Raw genomic sequence first — 19,697 nt, forward strand, 5'->3', positions numbered from 1 at the left:
AATCAAGATGGCTGGAAGTAGCAGACTGTGTCACTCTATCGGTGCTTTATTAGGTGGATAGCTAATAGAAAAACAGGCAACGTATGGAATTCTCAAAACTTCACCTTCCTATAAGGATCAGAGAAAAATATTCTCCTTCAACGAATTGGACAATGGGGGCTGATTTGATAATGTGTCCACTATGGTGATAATTCTAACTAGAACATTTCAATTTCAAGAATAGACAAGCAAGAGACAAAACAAATAGACAAAACAAAACAAATGAGACCTATGAAAAATGTACTTCAAGATATTTCAAAGAAATGTGAATGCGAAGCATGCCTAAGTTCTTGTATCTTCTCTAATCAAGTATTTTGATAGCATCATTTCTATTTTTAAAGCCTTTTTTAAAAAATCTGTTGTCTTTGATTTTGGTTTTTATAAAGACAATTTTCATCATCTCACATTCAAACATTATAGGCTTATATTACATTTGATTAAATTACATAATTACCAGAGCAAGTGCTCCAGCTATCTATTGCTATGTAACAAATATTTAGAGGTTTAAAACAATTTTATTCTTTTTACAATTTTCCAGTCTGTACCGGGGGTTGGTCAGGTGGTTTTTCTGTTCTATGTGGTATCTTCTGGGACTGAACATGTCTGAGGCTTCAGATGGGCTGGATGGGATATGTAGGGGTGACAGAACATCTCTCTTCAGGTGACCTCTTCCTGTCTTGGGTTTGCACACAACATAGCATCCTCAATAGAGAGACTCTTCCATGGAAGCTGGTTTTCAAGAGAGATGAAGCAGAAGCAGCCACTTCCTTTGAAGCCCAAATCTGAGACCAGCACAGTATCATGGATGCCACATCTTATTGGTCAAAATATATGACAGGACCAGCCTGTACTCACGGGGACCAGAAATGGACTATTTCTGCAAGTAAGGAGTAGTATGTTTATAGATAGGGAGAAAATGATAACAGTTCCCTTTGGAAACTATTTACCCCAGAAAGAAAATAGGCATGGATATATTTAGAGACCAAAATAACCTATTATTGTTAAATATCTAGCTTATACAGGATGAGCTGATGTGTGTGTGTATTTATAGAAGAATAATCTACTAATCTTATATTTAGTGTGCAATAACAACACTGATTATTTTATAGAGCAATTAGTTAATCCTATGATGAGGCGTAGTTACAAATGTATATATATATATATATGTATATATATATATATTAATTCAAAATTGAAATTAAGAATCATTAGTGAAAAAGATGATGAAAGTGAACTACAAATACTCATGGGAGAAGTAAAACTCTTTGAGAAGGAAGACTATATCTTATGCAAGAGAGAAAAGAGAATTATAGTACATGAAAAGAAGGCCTGTGTCACCTGAATGGAGTTGAGAGGTAACTGGGTTTGAGAAGACAGCATTCGCGGAAAAAAGGAGAAAAGTCTGAGTGCTCCCTATGTGATAAAACAGCATTTCTTCTTATTTCTTTGGGTCTCAAGTGATGTGATGCTCCTGCCAAGACATGCTGAGAGTTCTGTGATAATGATGAGAGAAAAATTTCAGTCTAATTGTCTGCATTCATTTTAATAATATAGTGTTTTATCTAATGGAGTTAGATGGAAAACCCCTGGGATATGTATAAAAACACCCACTGTCAACATTGAGCTTTGCCAGAGAAAACCGATTCCTAACATTTTTTATTATTTGTATTAAAAAAAGTGGCCCAGGGAATTTTCATGTAGGAACATAGGTAACCATGACTCTAAAGAAAACTTGTGACTAATGCCCTCCACCAACCCTTTAATTATGTTCTGCCTCTCAGCTGTGGCCTGATAACTTAATATTATTCCATCTTTGTCTGATTCTGTTCACATGAACTCAGAAGAATCTGTCAGAGAAATTCTTGCCCCTGAAACTGGGAAGAAGAAATAACTTTAGGCATTGCTGAATTTTCATCATTTACTGTTAATAAATATCTCAACAAAGGTATGTGAAAACACATTTATTATTTCCTATTCAGCTAAGGAACATCACTGTGATAAGAAATTGCTGCTCTTGAATGTTAGCTGAAAGTTATTATCAAGTTACTCAAATCCAAATAAAAAAGGTTTTTAATAATTCTGTGGACAAATTTATGTTTTGCTTGAGTTTTAGAACATAATCTAAAAATGACCAGTTGCTTCTCTGTTGTTTTGTATAAGAAAGACATACATAAATAACAACAGCTAGATGCTCCCTTCCTGAAATTGGGTAATCAGGAGGATTCTGAAGTTCCCTTTCAACTTCTTGCCAAGTGTTACCAATTGGTATGTCACTTCCGCTGTGTACCACTTGTACTAGGTTCTGGGGAAGCCAAGCAACACTTGAGGAGAATCCAATCTTAGAAGAATTTCCAAACAGTTACAGAAAACATATTCCTAATAATAGAATTGGAAAAAGTAGCAAGAAATATTCTAGGACTATTTTAACTCCAGGTGAGAGAAGATAAAGAGGTGTGATTATGTCCTATTCATCAGGCACCTTAAGAACTGGGAAAACCTTGTTTCATTTTTATTTCTGTAGATTACTGTGTCTTGCTGACCACAAGGCTGGGCTATGTAAGAAACCTGTGTCCTAGCTGACCCAATGTAGAGCAGAAGTGGGGGTATCTGCAGTGATCTGGGAACTCCCCCCTATCCTAGGGTGATTCCAGCCACACCGCTACTTCTTGAGTGACTGAGATTTACATTGGGGTCTATAATAAATAACACACGAATCATTTGAGAACAGAGACTGCCGATTTACACCTAGAAGAGTGGTCCAGAATTCTGAGAAGAGAGAGGCTTATGACGCAGGTGGAAAAGATCAAGAAATGCCGTATGTGGTTCCCCACCAGTGAGTTTTCATTTTATTTTCTGAAGTGCCTTATCATATACAAGAGGAAGAATAAAGATAATTAAGCCATCTCAATGAAGCAGCAAAAATGGAAAAAATAATTAAGCTAGCGTTTGAGTCTTGGTCACATTAATTAGTAGCATTCACCTTAACCCCATAGGTCTAAGAATGTATTTTGTCCTTGAAGCCTTCTTCCTGAACTCAAGACAGACATAATAACATACAGAGCAAGAATTCACAATTCAGTTTACCATCATATGAACTCATCTAACTTAAAATGGAAATATTGACATGAGAAAAATACCCACCCACACATTTTTTAATGGCTCAAACCTTCCAAACACAAAAAAAGTAAAAAAAAAAAACAAAAATACTTTTATTTAGGAATTTAATTCAACAACCATTTATCAAGTGCAAGATTTAGTACTGGCACTATTAAATAATGAGTATGTATGAATCTCTTCCTATTGTAGCTGGGAGGTAGGGAAATAATAGTCTAATAAAATATGTAAAGTGCCGTGAAAACTGTACTCCCACCCATATACATCATACAAAGAAACCAGCAACGGAGGAAAATTCCCTATATATTTGTTACATTCTCTAGAGGAACTGAAACAATAGAATATATATAATTATAAGAGGACATTTATTAGATTGGTTACAAGATCAGAGCCTGGCTGGTCCCACAGTGGCCGTCTGTAGGCTGTAGAGTGGGGAAACCATTTCCTTCTAATTCCAAGAAGCTTGAAGCTTCTGAGGAATCGGGGTGGGGGGCGATAGTGCAGCCAAAGCTGGAGGTATGGAGTTGCCTAGAGGGTTGCTGGTGCAAGTCTGCATTTAAAAGGTAAAGAATCTGGAATTTGATGTCACCAGTGCTGGCAAAAGCAAAAATACCCCCTCAGCACCACCCAAGAAGAACCGAGCACTCATGAAAGCCTCGTTTCTGTTCTATTAATCTGGGCAACCAGGCTGTTGGATGGCGCTAACCTCATTTGGGATGGTTCTCTCCCACCTCAGTCACCGACCTACCCGCTACTGAACTCTGGCAACATCTCGCAGATGCATGCAGAATTGTGCCTCAGCAATTTCAAGGTGGCTCTCAATCCAGTACAGTTGACATCAAAGATAGGAAAGCTCCCAGGGTACCTGAGATACATATAACATCAAGAGAGACAATAGTTGTAGATGCTTCAGGAATCAAAGTGTAGAGAGATATTTACATGCATTGTTTGGAAATGGTCACCTCCAGAGATTCACATTAATAACAAAATATAATCCAGCTTTTTACTATTGATGGTAAGCTTTATTTTTTGAGAAAATACCTGTCATGCTGTGAGAGTTTTCATGACTCACCTATTTAAAGAACACATTTCAAATACCATCTGAACTTAAAAGCTGACTCTAAATTGAGCAATTAAAGTGAAAAGGACTTTTAAATAAATTATACATTTGGTTAGAGTCCATTAGAACTCATCTGCCGGCACTTTTTAAAATTGATTTTAAAAGAAATAAAGTACTGCTTTGGAAAAAAGATAGATTCCTTTCCTTTGAATGTTGAAAAAAATAAAAGTATTTCATCTGTGGGTGTTAAGTATAACACATGTATTCTTTTGAAGATGTACATGTGGGCATTTAATATTTTATGATGGGAGAAATGAATATTATACCAGACATAGTTTGCATATTGTTAAAGTGCAAGAACTATTAGCACTAGATATTTCTAAAATTTTATTCTTGCCATTCATTAAAGCCTTTAAACTGTGAAGTAGTTTTCAGTATGAGAAAAATGAAAGCAATAGAAGGTACACTAAGAGAGATTTTCATTTATTTCCAAGCAGAGATCTTGTCTTGGCAGAGGTGGTGTAACATAGAACTAGATATGCCTTCTAAAGGTACTGGGCTTGAGCCCCAGATCTCTCACAGACTGAATTTGAGCAAAATTAGTCATTACTTGGAAATGTTCCAGGACCACCCATGAAAATCAAAATCCATAGATTCCTTTATCTATAAAATGATACAGTATATAAAAGATATACACACTCCCATGTTGTTTAAAACATGTCTTGAATAGTTTATGATATCTAATACAATGGAAAAACTACGTAAATATTTCTTGTGGATGCTTAGGGAATAGTGAAAAGGAGGAAAAAAACCTATCCATGTACAGTGTAAATATAAATTTTAATGATTTTTTAACGTGCAGTTGGTCAAACCTGAGGATGTGGACCTCAAGCATACAGAAGATCTACTGTATTTATTGTTCTAAACCTCAATTTCCTCATCGTAAGATGGAGACAAGAGTAACACAAATACCTGGCTGTCTTCTGCAGCAAATTACCACAGCATATTCCCCAGCAGGTCGTCATCGAAACTCCTCTCAGTTCAATCTATGCTCTTTTCCTAGCAGTTCACTCCTTTATGAACAACTGTGTCTAGCAGCCCTTCCACAATAAAGAGTTGCATTGTGTTTTTTACGTCTAGGGAAGCTTAAGCCTGACCTCTTCTTCACTTTTTATCCCCTACCTCCACCCAGTCTGGCTAAGGTGGTACGGAAAGGTAACCCAGGTATTCTGTCCTTTGAAAAGAAGTTCAAATCATGCACGCCCCTTCCCAGAACTTTTAAATCACCATGAAAACCCTGAGCCAGTCTACTTTTTCTGCTTTCTCAAGACATTTTTTGGACTGGCTATGAAGCCTGCCTGTGAACTCTGGAAATCTTATCGTGTGGGTAATAATATATTCATACCTTTTTGGTGCATGCCTTGAATCTTCAGACTTGCATTCTAGCCGAATTTTGGTAGAGGTCTACATGTTTCTGTAGCATAGCCCCTGTCTCTCCAATGCCCACACTTTGCTCTGAGAGTAGAATGTCTTGAAAATAACTTTTACCTGGACCTTTCTCTCCTTGCACACGTTAGAAGCTGCTCCTTCCTGTGGCCTGCTCTTTGAGCTGTGCAGCTATCGGCCACATTCAGTGAATTCTGTTAAGGCTTTGTTATAGATTGAACCAGGCTGTTAAATAAAAGGAGTGCAGAAATTAATGATCTCATTCACTTGGCCCTGTGCCACAAGTCTTGTTTAAAGCCTATCTGTGTATGTTTGATTAAATCATATGTCTCAACTTCAGCATACGCTGTGACTGACATGAGGCTCAGGGAGCAACTCTTACGCTTAAGCAATTGTGTGTGATCTGTTACCTTTCAGCCAGGTGTGAGTGCCAGCTTACCTCTGCCTTTTGTGACTCTGCATGGTCACTCATGAGGAAGAATAGGAACTATGCAGAAGCTGTTATTATTTGAACTTGAATTGCTAAAGCCCACAAACCGAAGGGCAGAATGCCCTATTGCTGCTGCTATTGCTCTTGATGTCTCAGGTGTTGAAAAGATTCTGATCTTTAGGGATATCAGAAAAAAACACCCATGACCTCTTTGCAGCAAAAAGGTTAAGACAATCATCATTACTGGGATAATCCTTTTTTTTGTTGTTTATTTGTTTTTTTGAGACAATGTCCCACTTTTCATTCCAGGCTGGCCTCAAACTCGGCATTTCTCCTGCCTCAGCCTCCCAAATGCTGAGATTATAGGAATGCACCACCAGGCCCAGCTTTGGGCCACTGATCCTAGTGCTTTGAGTCTCTCTAGAGGAACCCAAAATTTACTAAAAGAGATTGAGCAACAAGAGGTTAAAAAAAAGTGCTGATTGGCTTTTATACCTTTATAGCACATTTTGGTTTTAATTTAAAATACTAAAATACACCAATTGGCAAACTTTCATGGCCATCAATACTGGGGTTCAACTTACAGTTATATTTGGGGAATGTTTCTCATTTAAAGTAGTTCCCATAATCTCATGGGAATTATTAAACCTAAGTAGAGGACATGAATATCACCATCGCGTTACCTAAATCCTGTATTTGTAACACCTTTGGTTCAAAAAATATTGCAGAGTAAGCACAGATACCCTGTCCAAATGAACAGCAAGTTAATAGTAAATCAAATCTCTGCACCTACAGATTGGCTTGGCGTGAACCTTGCTACTCCCACAGGCGGGTACTCAAACAAACTTCCCTGACCCCTGCAAGACTGAATGCATGTCAGCACTAGTGACAGAAATCACAAGGTGCCACAGAGAAGACAAAGTACACAGTAAGGTATGGAAGAAATGACTGAAAGTCACACAGAACGGAAAAGCAGCACTCAGCCGTTTCTCTTAACAAGGACTCTAAGGTTGAAAAACTGAGTAATTTCCCCAAATCCACCCCATTCAAGGACTCATTTTCATCATATGTTGGTCTCTTCAGCTCACCATATTTTGCTTAACAAAGTATGTCGTAGAAAATAAGAACTGTCCTTGAGTTTTAGAGGGTTTTCTACTTTTCGTCTTCTAAAAGCAAGACTGCTTAAAATATATGTGCAAGAAAGGGGAAGAGAGAATATGAACTACATGTGAACCATATGTGCACAGATTACAGGGGAAGAGGTGAAGGACCACGTGGAAATGAAATGAATCGTCAAGTGTCCATTTAGATAACAAGTGAGATAGCGTTATTTACTGTCCTATTCCATTACTGACATTTTCTTTTACACCACAGGTTGCCATGACCCCTCGTTTTGTAGCATTTCATGATTGGAATTCTGCCACATGACATTTCACTAACCACATTCCACTGAACATCTCTTAACCCTTGACATTTGGGCATGGATGACATATTTGAACCTGCAATCAGAAACCTTTTCTTAAGAAATAAGCAATGCTTTTAGTGCCAATGCAAGAGAAGGAAATAGCTTTTTCTATATTTTAATAAGACATTTTCCATTTTCCAAATGTAAGCTTTTTACATTTTTAATATTTTTAGATGCAAGTTTAAATATGATTTTTTCTCTAATACAATTTCCTTCGTACATGACAGAATCTTAGTAAGCACTGTAAAACTTTTCAGAAAAAAATCTTTTCTGTTTTCAAAGACTACAAGTAGCTTATTAATTTTTAACCATTCTTTACTTATCAGAGTCTATCTGCCAAGACAACTTTTATTTAAAAATTTATTTTATATTTTATATTTATAAAGAGGCTGTATCGCAACTTGATTGGCATCTTAATTTCACTGTTGCATTTCTATGCAGCAGTCCAATGAATGTTCATGTCTTGTTCAAATAGCTAGCAATATTTGTTTATCAACTATGTCTAAGATTGGCAAATTATGGCCAAATTTAGTCCATGCCCCGTTTTTCGAGAAAAAGTTTCTAAACTTGGAACATTATGATCCAATCTATATATACATTTTTAGTGACTACTTTTGTGCTGCAAGTGGTACCATTGAGTAAGTATAAAAGACACTATGTGGCCAGCAAAGCCTAAAATGCTATCTGGCTCCTTATAGGAAAACAATATACTGACCTATGAGAATGCCGGAGGTGGCCGGGGAATTAGCTCAGGCCGCCTGCCTCGCAAACACAAGGACCTGAGTATGAGCCCCTGTACGAGAGAGAGAGAGAGAGAGAGAGAGAGAGAGAGAGAGAGAGAATACTGGAGGAATTATAAGATAGCATTTTGAAATAGTTTGACTAACATCTGAAAGATGAGTATAGTCCTACATTCTAAAAATGAGACCAAGTGAACCCAGACTTCACCCAGAAACAGATGTATTTGTTTTCTATCATTCAAAGTGTGCATTTTACTTCATTGGTTCTTCTACTTTCTTTTTTTGTTTTTTAGGACAATGGTTCTGAAGATGTAGGGTTTATTTTTTTTAACCACTTCAGTCACCTATTACGTATAAAAAGGCAGACTATTAAATCCTATGTCATAGTAGCCAATAATTTTCATCTTCCCAAAAGCTCTGTTCCTCACTGGCAGGGTAGGCCTTCCCAGTTCACTAACTTCCAACTGACCAATGCAGATGACAGGTTTAGGGGTACTTTCTGGTCACTTTCATATTTCGTGATTCACAGAATCGGTCTATAGTTTTTAATATCACTAAAAATCTCAGAAGATTAAGTCCCTTAAAAACAAATGTGATTGTCTCAATGAAGGCAGAGAGCTCTGGAGAAAATTCTAACCTTCACTTGAAAAGAAAGAAACTTTCATAGTACTAAATGTTAAGATTTCATTGTGTTGTGAATCCTGAAGACTAAAACATTGTCACTCCAAGTGTGCCCACAGCCTCAGGACATTTATTTATATTATCAAGAGGCTTCTTAGAAATGCAAATGCCTATTCCGATTTCTTGGAGGGTTTTTATTTCAAATGTGTGTTCCATTTTGTCAAATGCTTTCTCTACATCTATGGAGATGATGATATGATTTTTGTCCTTGGCTCTACTAATATAGTGTATTCCATTCATTGATTTGCATATGTTGAACCATCCCTGCATCTACCTGGTCAGGGCGTGTGATCTTCTTGATGACTTCTCCTGCATTCTGTTTGTGAGTATCTTTTGCATCTATGTTCATTAGTGAGATTGGCCTATAGTTCTCTTTTTCGGTTGGGTCTTTCTCTGCTTTGGGGATCAAGGTGATGCTTGCTTCTAGGAATGAATTTGGGAGTATTAGAATTGCTTCCCTTTTGATTTCATTGAAGAGTTTAAACAGGAGTGGCAGTAGTTCCATTCTAAACATCTGGTAGAATTCAGCAGTAATGCCATCAAGACCCAGAATTACTTAGTGGGTAAGTTTTAATTACGTTTTCAATTTCATTGATCGATACTGGGTTGTTTAGAATTTTTAGGTCATCCTCGTTCAACTTTGGTAATTCTTATGAACCTAGGAATCTGTTTGTTTCTTCTGTATTTTTCATCTTATTGACATAAAGATTTTTGAAGTAGGTACTGATGATCCTCCTGATTTCTGATGGATCTGTTGTGACTTTACCCTTTTCATTCCTAATTGCATGGATTTGGGCCTTTTCTTTCCTTTTTTTGATAAGGTTGGCTAAAGATTTGTCAATTTTGCTTATTCTTTTGAAGAACAACGCTTGGTTTCACTAATTTTTTTTTTTTTTTTTTTTTTTTTTTTTTTTTTTTTTTTTTTTTTTTTTTGTACCGGGGATTGAACTCGGGTCCTTGCACTTGCAAGGCAGGCCACCGAATCACTGAGCTAAATCCCCAAACGTTACTGATTTTTTAAAAATTCATTCTCTTAGTCTCCATTGCATTTATTTCTGCCTTGATCTTTATGATTTCCTCCTTTGTATGAACTTTGGGTTTGTCTTGCTCTTCTTTTTCTGGAAACTTGAAGTTCAGCATCAGGTTGTTTAATTGCACTCAGTCTGTTTCCCTAATATGCATCTTCTGTGTTACTAATTTCCCTCATCAGACTGTTTTCATTGTGTCCCATAGATTCCAGTATGTTATGTTGTCATTGTCATTTAATTGTAGGAACTGTCTGATTTCTTCCTTAATTTTCTCATTGGTGTATGAAAAGATTTTATGAACAAAACCTCAGCTGCCCGTGAACTTGCTCAAACAATCCACAAGTGGTATCTCTTCTTATTAAAAAGCTTTTGCATAGGAAGAAAAACAACTAATAGTGTGAAGAGACAACCCACAATGTGGAAAAAACTTTTCACCAGTTCTTCCTCAGATAAAGGGCTACTATCTAGAATATATAGAGACAACTTTCAAAAACATCAGACCTCCCAAATGTAAAGGCACAATCAAAAAAATGGGCATCTGAAATGAACAAACACTTCTCAGACAAAAAAGTAGAAATAGCAAATAAATATTAAAAAAATGTTTAATCTCACTGGTCATTTGAGAGATGCAAATGAAAATAGCACTGAGATTCCACCTCACTCCAGAAAGAATGGCTGCTATCATGAAAGCAACTAATGACAAATGCTGGTGGGGCTGTGGGGAAAGAGAAACCATGCTCCACTACTGGTGGGAATGCAGACTGGTACAACCATTGTGGAAATCAGCATGTAGATACCTCAGAGAACTAGGATTGGAAGTCCCATTTGACCCAGCTATCCCCCTGCTTGGTATTTTTCCCAAAGAATTAAAAAATTATACCACAGTGATATATGTGCACCCATTCCACATATTGGGGAATAGCTAAAACTTGGAAGCAGCCCAATTGCCCATCAACAGAATACTGGATAAAGAAAATGTGAGGGCTTTAAAAAAATAAAATGGAGTACTACTCAGCCATAAAGAATGAGAAAATAGAGATATTTATAGCTAAATGGATGAACATTGAGGCGATAATCTTAAGAGAAATGAATAGCACATATATGAATGGATACCAAATAGTTTCTCTAGTGTGAGAAACTGAAAGTGTAAAGGAGGACTAAAAGTTATATAACAGATAATGTGAAATAGGAAGAAAAGGAACAAAGGGGAAAGGGAAGTGGGAGGGGTAGGGGAAAGGAAAGATGGGAATGGAATTAACATGAGAAAAAGAAAAAAATGGAAACAAAGTCTTTGTAGACAGGGAGGGGCAGAGGGGTTGAAGGGAGGGCAGGAGAATCGGGAAACAATAAGAACCAAGATGGAATTTGTTTTTTTGTTTTTGGTGCTGGGGATTGAACTCGGGTCCTCGCGCTTCCAAGGCAGGCCACCCAACCACTGAGCTAAATCCCCGGCCCCCCAAGATGGATTTTGTAAAGGCTCAAATTTCCAATGGGGAATATCGTAACATTGTGTACTTCAAATGTACCAATAAAATTAATTGAAAAGAAGAAAAAAAAAAAAGAAATGCAAATGCTCAGACTCCACTCTACAACCAAAATCTGAGGAAGAAATCCTAGGAAGATTTGAGTTCAGAGTAATGTGTGAGCAGCACTGAGCTAATGTATCTTAACTAATTTCTCATCCTGGAGGAAAATGTTCTGAAAGCAAAGAGGCAAAGGACAATCAGCAGAGTCTTTGTGCTGTGACAGTCACTCACTGTCTCGCTCACTTGCGCCTTCATTCACCTATCCGTCTGTCCAGGAACGAAATGAAAGAATATCTTTAATGTCCTTTTCAACATTAATTTATGAAATTTTGTTGAGAACATAGAATCAACAAGGAACAACTTGCATAAGGTCCTTGTACACATAAACATTGTAAACTGGCTATACCACGCAAACAATAAGTGAGCAAAAATGACAGCCTGAGGAGCTGTGGCTGTCAGGACGGTGATGTAGCCACAAACAAGAGAGGTAAGGGAAGGTTTCCTAAAAGAAGTAATATTTAGCTGAGGGCTGAAGGATGAAGAAGAATAATTTGGATGAAGTGGTGGGGAAGCCATGAAATATGAAACACAGTGGAAAACTGAGTAGAAAGATAAAGAATATGGATAGACAGGGAAGGACGTATGTTCAGCACTCAAGCATGCAAGAAAGAGCAAACTGAAAGGAAGGTTAAGTAAATCTTTGAGCACATGAAATGAAGTTTGTGTTCAAACCATTCAAGTCTTAGGAGAACTCAGGTTGGGATGGGGCACTGAGAAAGATCAATTAGTTCTATAAGATATAATAGACACTGTCTCATACATCTATTTTTTTTTTTTTTGCCATTTCAGATACCAAGCAAATAATGTTTGTAGTTTTTCCTCGACATTACAACATTCTGATCCTTTGTTTTCACCCTTTGTATCTGCTAAGTCAGGATGAGTGGTGCTTTCATCTACACTCTTGAGCAGCTTTCCCAAGGCACATATTGAAATAAAGATAGACAAATGTATTACTAACAAAATTGACCACAACTCTCTTATTTTTAAGAGTACAAAGCAGCAACTTAAAAGCAATTTAAGTTAATTTAAAAATTAACTCTGTGCTTTAATGGGATGTTGGCCTTGGCATAACTACAGAAATAAAACAAAGACTCAGATAAAAACTATAGTTGCGCAAATAACAAAAGAGCTGTGAATTGCAAGGAGACAACTGGTGGCTGAACCAACTGATGTCTCTTCTTCAATGAATCCCTCTTAATTGGCGTATCAATGTGTTAAAAACTGAGGTGGTAAAAGAAGGTTTTGTGACCTCATTCATAACCATTTTCCAAGTAGCCTTATGGGGGTCATAATCCTGAAAAATCAAATGTTTGTGCTTTGAGCACTTCAAAACTTTGCATGATAGCCTTCATTTAAATGTTGCCAATGTCATTGCATATGTGCTGCCAATAGACTTAGAAGTCAGAGTTCTTTATTATGAAATCCCAGGGTCGTCTACCATTCTTCAAATGCACATTCCTTTATTAGTATTTTACTAAATTGAACATTTCTAATTATCGGAATTTAAATACTTGTTTATAGGTATATTTGATGTTAGCTAGATCTTACACATTTTTATATGCTGCAGTCTTATTATTAAGTTAAATATATATTCTAATACTCCTTGAAGTTACTCATGGATTATTAATTCTGTTAACTTCCAAGTATTTGTAGAATTCCTAGGTGTCACATTGGTATTAATTATTAATTTCATTCTAATGTTTTCAGAGAAAATATACCATCGTTGTAATGCTTTTCAATTTACTGAAACTTATTTTTAAGTCCAGTGTCTTGTCTAGCTTGGTGGATGGTCATGTATATTCAAAAAGATTATGTGTACCACAGTTGTTGGAATCAATAAGTAAAGGCAGTTAGTGTTTCTAGACTCTTTTATATCTACAGACATAATTTGATTTAAAATCTATTCTGCCCTTATCTGGGATTTTAGATCTTTAATTTTTAATGTAATTAACTATATGTCTAGATATGGTACTATCAGTTTGTTAGTCTGTCTGTTCGTCATCTCTTCTTTGTTGTTTTTGTTTTCACTTTTTTCCTAAATTTGATAGTATTAAACTATTCTTAGAATTCTATTTTAGTTAATTTTGTTTTACCTATAATTTTTATATTTCTTAGATTATAATACATAAACTTAACTTTTAAAAGTTTATATAAGATCACTATTTTTCCATTTAACACAGGATTAAAATCCCTTCGGTAGTATTATGTCATAATGGTCCCCCTAGCACCATCCTTTCTTTTCCATATTACATCCATATATTCTAAATCCCACTTGGAATGATTTTAATTTGGGATAACATATCTTTTGAAAGATTAGAGGAACACATAGTCTTCCACAGTTAATGTAATATTTTGCATAGCTGATGTTCATTCATTCCTGAGGATTTTATTTTTCATCTGATATAATGTATTTTATCATTTCCTGTGGTGAATGTCTGCTGGAAATGAACTATCTTAATCTGAGAAATTCTGTTTAACATTCATTCTTGAAGAACATGGATTCTGGCTGATTGTAATTTTTCTTACAGCATTTTAAAGATACTGTCCCACTGTCTTTCAGCTCCAGTAGTTTTTGTTGAGAAATCTATAGTCACTCAAATCATTATTTCCCTATATTGTGTTTTATGCTTTGTTTCTCATTTTTTAAATGCTCAGCCCTTTTTAATGATGCATGTAAATATCATTTTCTTTGTAGTTTTTCTATTTAGGATGTGCTATATTTTAACAGATGTAAATTTATGTCTTTCACCAAATTTAGAAATTTTTTCATTAATTATGTCTTCAACTTTTCATCTGCTGAATTCTCTCTTCCTAACAAGACCTACAAATATTCTGTGGTTGACTTTCGCACAGGTTACTATAAAATGTTGGTTTTAAAAGAATTTTTGTGCTCTACTTAATCTTGAATCATTTTTATCTATTTATATTAAAAGTCACTATTTTATTTATCATGTCCATTTTGCAAATAAGCTCATTGCATCTTATCTGTAACAAATATATATTTTTATATTTATAAAATATTACTTCTACATTTCCTATTCCCCTTCTACATTTCATATTCTTTCTATGATGTTCTACATTTTTGTTCAATAAGAATATCTTTTGACCTTTGTGAACATCATTAAAATAGGTAATTTATCTGGGTGTGGTGGCCCATGCCTGTAATCCCAGCACTCGGGGGAGGCTGAGGCAGGAGGATCACTGTGAGTTCAAGACCAGCCTGGGTTGCATAGTGAGTTCCAGGTCAGTCTCTACTACATAGTGAGACCCTGTCTCAAAACAAACAAACAAACAAACAATAGGTGTTTTAAAGTTCATGATTGAAAATTCTGGTGTTACCTCTGATTTAGTCTCTATTGGTTATTTTTTTTCTTTTAACATGGTCCCTTATATGTCAAATACATTTGTACTCTATAATACACATTGTGAATGTTTTACTGTAGATACACTATTCTATTACATTGCTGTTTTTATTTTAGCAGACAAGCTCTGACTCTATAACATTTAGGAGCACAACGTTGTTATTAAATCTCAAGTCAATTCTTTATGTCTTAAGTGTTTGCCTTTGCCTTTTTCAGAACATATGTAATTTAAGGCTAAGGAAATGTTTTAGGTTGAGTTTATTCTCAGAATGTAGGATTTCTGCCTCAGAGTATCTCCTCTGCTGTATTTCCTACTTTCTTCTTATGGTACTTCTGAGTGGATTCTGGTCTCTTTATTCAATTTATGAAGTTGTCTGATGAATTTGCTAGATAAATAATAACAGATAATTTTAAGGGAATGATGGTGGTATTTGTAAGATTTGCTAAATTTCCTCCTGATATTTACCAAATTGTCACTTTCTAGGCCCTCTTCTGTTTCCACCATAAGGTGCAATTTATTAATAAACTGTTTCTCTCTTTATTGAATTGAAAATATTTTGTTTTATTTGAGTCTTTCTATCTGCCACTTCTTTCTTCCCTTACTTTCATCATATCTCAAAGAATATTTCTCTTTCCAAGGTATTTCCCCTTCCTCATAGAATCATCTTCCTAAGATTGCTGTTTCTGGGCTACTTGCTTCACAATATGTAAATTATGCTCCATCACTTCTGTTACACTCTCTTGTTTTTTACTTATGTCTAGCCTGAACCTCTTTTTTTGTCTAAGCTCTGTAGACAGTTTTGCTGTTTTGGATGTTTACATCTCTATATAAATGCAAATAGGTTTGCTCTAGCACCTGAATCACAATTGTGTTTATAAATAAGCTACTGGTAGCTTCATTTGCTCTGCTTTTAACTCTGTAATTTTATTTTGGAATGTGTATGAAGATGTGTGACATTTAAATCACTTCCTTCGTTTTTCTTTGAAAGAAAAAAGGAAAATTTTACTGTTTTTTTATATAATTTTTATTTAACCTTTAAAAAAATGTCTCTATATATGTACACATATACAAATATACATATGCTATAAATCTATGTGCATTATAAATATATATGTATATATATATACACATACATATATATGTGTATATACACACACACATGCATATATATACACATATATATATATGTATATATATATGTATATATTCCATTTTTAAGATGAAGAAACTCTAAAAGATCAAACTACCTGCCTGAGATTGGTTCTTTGGAAAGGGATAGAGCTACATTTAAACTCATATTTAAACTTATTGTCTTTGACCATAATACTGTACTACTGGGATAATAATTTTATGCCTGTGTTTATGTGCTGAAGTCAGATTGCCCAAGTTAAAATCTTGACTCTCTCTTTTGCTGATCTTCAGGAAGTTATAACCTAAAGAGGCTCTAGTTATTCCTCCATGAAATGTGGACAATATAATATTTTTACTTATAGGAAAATTTTAATATTAAATAAAATAATCTATGTAAAATTCATAGCATATACTAAGTATCAATTAATATTTATGCTCATCCCTAAGGAATACTAACTCAGTTGTGATTCCAGCTATTTTCAAGAATTTTCATGGTGTAATAGTTTCTAAAATTGATCTCATAAAAAACAAGGTAAGGGCCAGGGATTTAGCTCAGCAGTTTGGTGGCCTGCCTTGCAAGCACAAGGACCTGAGTTCAATCCCCGGTACCAAAAAAAACCAAGGTGAATGGCTGATTGTAGATTTATTGACTGCAAATTCTTCGACTTTCTCCATGAGATGGCCTTAGCTACTGAATTCCAACTTTCAAAGTCTAATAGCATCCAGATCATGGTAGCATACTGCCCTATGTCTTTCTTCATAAAACTTGCTCTAAAGACACCTTACACAGTCAAGTTAGATCCTAAGGCTTTCCATAGTTTCAGAAAGTTGAATTATAAGTTTCGTCACCAAAAATGGCCAATAGAAGAAAACAAACAAATCTCAATATAGTCACACTAGAGGAATATTTTTGAAGCAAACATTGGAGAAGAAAGCTAAAAGAAACATTTTAATAAAGCTAAACAGTGACCCATTAAAACTTTTATAACACTGAAATGTTGTTGCTAATAAGAGGGGCACAGTTGTTTGTTTGTTTGTTTATTTATTTATTTATTGGTACCGGGGATCAAACTCAGGATCTTGCTCTTGCAAGGCAGGTGGCAGAACCACTGAGCATGTCCCCAGCCCTATCTGTTTATTTTATAATTTGATGCCTTCCAAACTGAATTTCAAGAAATAAAATATACATACAAATATGTATGTGTACATGCATATGTTTATATTATATATACACAGAGTGATAAATACATATTAAGGTATATATTATAATTTATCAATAGCTATATATATCTAAAATATATTACTAATATCAAAGATATTTCTAAGGTTAGAGATAGTATAGAGGCATTCTTCCATAAGATATTGTTTGGGTCATGAGCTGTGAGTAAAGAATTATTGAAATTATGTCTAACATTTGTATGTGTGTATAATATACATATATTCTATCCATGGGCCAGAAAATTGTACTATTAGAGTATTGAAAGAAAAGTTAGAATTTGTTTTTAAATGGTAAAATAGAGTCTACTGCTCCCTCTACCTGGGCTTCTATACTTTAATAGAATATGTTCATTTTAGAATTTCTGAAAACTTGACAGTGGAGAAAAGATTTGGATATTCCATTATATTATAAAGTTGTAAGATTTATGAGGTTACCAGATCTAAAAACACTGTGAGCACTACACAGTAAAAATCTTTTTAGAGTATTAAGCACTAAAATGATTTTTATAAGGATTTCTCAGGAAAATCTGTATATGCTTCATAACCAAAGTTGGAAGCTCCATGTGATTCATGGAAGATGATATACTTAGTCCCACAACTACACTGTCAGTGTAGACAGATTAAATGAGTGTTTGGATCTTCATATCCCTTACATGCATTGTTGGATTGTGTTTTATGAAGTTGCTCAAATTTCTGAACTATTGTTAGTAATTATAGACAACTACAGTGCTATTTTTCTGTAATGACTTTCTGGTTCCTTCTTTTTGACTCTCCATGTATAGGAGTAGTTATATATTAAAATGACGAACTGCTGAGATTTGTGACCCCTGAGGGAAAAGTTGGACAAGTGGATTTTGGGGTCACTTAAATTAACATTTTCTGATAACAGTAGGAAATAGAAAAAGAGGGAGACTAGGTAAAACTGGAGGCTTGGGAGGCCCATGTGCTGCCACCCAGCATTCCTTCACTTGTACGAAAGGAGACAGCTGCTCTCCTCTTAGTCTAGGTCCTCAGCAGTGACATATCGTCAAGACTATTAAGCTGTAAGTAAGCTTATTACAACAGTTCAGAAGTAGGAGCTTAGCTCATAACATGTTCTTTAGAAGCTCTACAGTGCTTCGTGTCATATGATCACAGTTGAGGACCACTGATGCAGCGAGATGGACTTGATGATCGCATTGATCCCTTACAGTTCTGGGAGTGGTGGATAGCACGAAAGTTGAATTTGACAGACCCTCGAGAGGCCACACTTAATTGCTTGCTAAAGTGTGAAATCGATCTAAAGTGGTGGGTACTTCTAGATACACATCTGGCAAATCAAGTCAATGACAAAGAAGTGGGTTCTTAAAATTTTTCCAAAGTTTAGGTACATGCTGAGGGCTGTCAACTGAAGTATTAAAGCCAAAGCACAGGTTTATTTGGACTGCTTTGTGTGATTTGCAAACGTACTGTGATTATAGGATATCTTGACAGAATTTATTTTCTGTAAACATAATTGAGCTGTAAACTCCTAAATAATAATTAAATGGGTACCTAAACTTAAAATGTAATTCTGCACTTAAATTTCATGTATTATATATGAAATTATATATAAGATTGATACTTTTTATCAAGATAGAAGAAAGAAATCTATTAAGATAGAAATCTATTCTTGAAGGTATCATATTCAGTTCAATATATTACTGGTTGGCTAAATGATATTAGAAATACAAAAATGAATAAAACATGTTACTTTCTGAAGTATATCATATTACTGGGAAAATAAAAAGGTAACCGAATGTCTCCAGCATTCCAAAGTTGTGCTAAAATGTTTTATCTAAATTTTATGTACATATTATTTTTACGTATTTGTATGAAATTGGTCTGCTAAAATGTGGACCAGCTTTTGGAGAGTTCGTGAGTCACTCATTTGTTCTGAAACAAACTCAGTTCATATTGTTTCCTCTTTGTGTGCTGTGATGGTACTGGCAACTTGCATGAGCCTGGCATTGAACTGAGACTGGGTGTTTCTCTGGGCAACTGCGATTGATATCCCATTCCTGTCTGAAGGAGGTGACACTGATTAAGACAAGTATTTGACCAATGCTGTCATTAACCTTTTTTCTTAAGCTTTCAGCCCCAACCTCTACCTACTCTATCCATCTTATCTCACCCAAGTGAGGGATGAAAATAAAATCCTAAGGAATATTTGTGGAGTTAAAAGTCAGAAGCAAAGGGTCACTGGAAGATTGGGACTTGGCTGTGGAGCAATAGAAGAGTTCTCCCTTCACTCCTTTCCACCACATTGCTCAACATCTTTTTATACCAGTTCCTTTTATCCAGTATATCCTTCCTAGCTATCAAGAAAATATTACCAGGTAATCTGAAAGGCAAAAAAAAAAAAAAAAAAAAAATTT

At 35.3% G+C, this 19,697-nt stretch overlaps 1 long non-coding RNA gene across 1 annotated transcript in view; it reads right to left on the reverse strand.

The window, feature by feature from the left end:
- Window positions 1-1,402: 1,402 nt before the first annotated feature.
- Window positions 1,403-19,697, reverse strand: part of LOC104847870 — a 41,727-nt gene continuing 23,432 nt past the window's right edge. Inside the window, exons 2-4 of the long non-coding RNA XR_776256.1 lie at window positions 5,619-5,884; window positions 3,902-4,018; window positions 1,403-1,532 (exon numbers count right to left, since the gene is read on the reverse strand). This is a non-coding gene — a long non-coding RNA (uncharacterized LOC104847870). The remainder of the gene's footprint in view (window positions 1,533-3,901; window positions 4,019-5,618; window positions 5,885-19,697) is intronic.

Source organism: Fukomys damarensis, unplaced genomic scaffold, assembly GCF_012274545.1.
Source record: "Fukomys damarensis isolate Sample0158 unplaced genomic scaffold, DMR_v1.0_HiC HiC_scaffold_4, whole genome shotgun sequence".
Lineage (NCBI taxonomy): Eukaryota > Metazoa > Chordata > Mammalia > Rodentia > Bathyergidae > Fukomys > Fukomys damarensis.